General features: G+C 40.8%; 1 protein-coding gene across 5 annotated transcripts in view; it reads right to left on the bottom strand.

Annotated features, from left to right (window-relative positions):
• LOC143029571 (uncharacterized) overlaps positions 1 to 2,500 on the bottom strand; it is a 37,418-nt gene that overhangs the window by 17,698 nt on the left and 17,220 nt on the right. The window contains exon 2 of one of the 5 annotated variants that reach the window (XM_076192239.1): positions 2,424 to 2,500. This exon is cut by the window's right edge and continues 17 nt beyond it. The exons of the other annotated variants lie outside the window; for them this stretch is intronic. The gene's annotated coding sequence lies outside the window, so the exon portion shown is untranslated. The remainder of the gene's footprint in view (positions 1 to 2,423) is intronic. 5 annotated transcript variants of the gene reach the window in all.

Here is a 2,500-nt window from a genome sequence, read left to right as displayed (position 1 = left end):
ATATTTTTTTCGAGATTTTCTATCAAAACACACTGCAATCTAAAGAAAGTTATCATAGAAATACTTGATGTGTAGAGATATTTTCATTTCCTGATATGCTATTCCCGTCATTACGAATCAAAATGCATGGAACCTATTCTTCAAATCTAAGGGAATCAGAATTGGATTCGAACCTGACTTTAGGCACGACTTCAGACCACCGGGGTAAGCGCTTTCATCCCAGCTCGGTTCTGCACCTGTAGCGATCTTGCTACCTTCGGACTCTACTGAGGCATCTTTGTAAGTGCATTGGTAGTAAAGTAATGGTCCATTTGTGAAGGCGCGACATCGCACTAGGAATAGTCGTAACCCCAGTTGCATTTATGCATCTCAGGTATAGCATGTGTTACGATCACAGCAAGTTTCCTGTGAGTCCTCTGGAGCATATGTGGGTCGTGTCTAGTTGGGCTTGCAAACCAGCAAGCAGGGACTATCATTTGTCCACGATGTTATACTGTGGACGTTCTGAGATATTTCTTGGTTCTGTTATTTTCATTTATCTTATTTATTTATCTATTATTATTATCATTATTATTATTATTATTATTATTATTATTATTATTATTATTATTGTTGTTATTATTATTATTATTATTATTATCATTATTATTATTATTATTATTTGCTGCATCAAAAACGTAATTTAGATATACACATTCTCGTGTAAAAGAGCTTATCTAGACTAATTTCTCGTTTCCTTCAATGTCTATTTGGTTTGGGATTCAGATGATGGTGACTGGCCAGATCTGTCGACTTTGATCCTGAAGAAGGGACAAGATGAACGTGACATGGAAAATGTTTTGTACCGGTTGTGTTTGCCAGAGGACTTTGAGTGCAGGTTCAAGAGTTCGAGTGGAAGGAGGCTCCCTTACCCTCACCGATGGCGGGTAGCTACCAACTCCGTTTGCAGAGTGAAGCAGATGTTCGGGAGCCTCCGTAACGCAGTCAGCCTCTTCGAAAAGACGGTTGCACATGCGGTTTCCGAATTCATATCCGTAGAACCACCTGGAAGGCATTTGGTACCTGATTCTGTGATTCCCTCGGTGCACAAGCTGCTTACTGTGACTCAATTCTCTTGCTCTGTGATTTTTTTTAACACTTTTTGATCCAGGGTACTGGCAGAGGAGTGCTTCCTTCGAATGCAAGTACAGTGTGCACTACACAGCGACTGGCACGTACAGTACGTCATGTGTCTTTTGAGAACTCTCCGTCATCCAAAACAAATCAGACGCCCAGTCCCTGTTCTCGAGTGAGCCTATTCTTCCCATGGTAACGGAGGAATTTACCAGAAAACAATGATCCAATCCATCATGGAATCGTGACAGCAAGTAATGTAGCATGAAAATAATGGAACTGGAAGGCACTTTGGCGTCGATGTGGTCTCATCCAGATTACTGTGACTTTTGTATCTTTCTTATGATCGTCGACATTAATCCTTTGGTGAAGTGAGAATTCTTCCTGAGGAATAACATAGCATGGTTGAGTAATTGTATTCAATAACGACACTCGCAAACGGGTTAATCGAGATCGGTTTTAAAACATTTGGGAAGGGGAGAACGCTGGTTTAGGAGTTTATTTAAGTGGTTCTCAAAACCTCGAACTGTATCATGTGCGGTCGACAAAATTGTTTCCACCTACTCCTCGATTACCCTGGGGGTTCTTCGCCATCCGGTTTGTATTCAGCGTGGACTTATTCCTAATGATAATGCCGTACAGTCTTTTTTAAGAGAAATACATTAAATATATTTTAGATTTTCAAATGTCTTCCTGGTCGTTTGCATTGGCCTTTCGCTGCAACCTATTTAAATTTGTTATTGCCATCGACGAAATCCCCCACATGATGCGGATGAGCTTATTACAAGTATGCACACAGTTTGTTTATTGACCGTTAGAGTTCTAAGTTAAAAGTGTATCTAGTCCTACAATCATGTTCATTTCCTCCATGGCAGAAGTCAAATATTCAAGTAGCTTTATCATCATCGTCATCATCATCATCGTTGTCGTCATTGTCGCCGTCGTCGTCGTCGTCGTCGTCAGGAACAGCACCAAGTATATTGTTAGGATTTATGCCATCGAAGACTGCAATATCATGGCTATTATTTGGATTGTTACTGTAACAGTTTTTACTACCAAACTTCTACTACTTCTACCATCACCTCTGCTGCTGCTACTACTACTGCTACTAGCATTACCATCATATCTACTATCATTGTTACTACTAACATTCAATTAAACCTGCTCTCCTCCTCCTCCTACTACTACTACTTCTGTTTTTATTTCTATTACTATTCCCACTGCTGCTGCTGTTGTCGTTGATTCTGACACTTATCTGATTCCTACAACAAAAAGTGCAATAAACAAGTTGGGTGGCAGAATCTTCTTACCTGCGGGCCCTCGTGAGTCCGCTGAGGGGCAGCAAAAAGGTGCTTCTCAGCGGAATGACCGACCGACAGATAGAGCG

Source organism: Oratosquilla oratoria, chromosome 11 (genome assembly GCF_046742065.1).
Source record: "Oratosquilla oratoria isolate Oo_2021 chromosome 11, ASM4674206v1, whole genome shotgun sequence".
Lineage (NCBI taxonomy): Eukaryota > Metazoa > Arthropoda > Malacostraca > Stomatopoda > Squillidae > Oratosquilla > Oratosquilla oratoria.
Note: the sequence above shows the minus strand (reverse complement) of the source record. Positions and strands in the feature narration are given on the sequence as shown.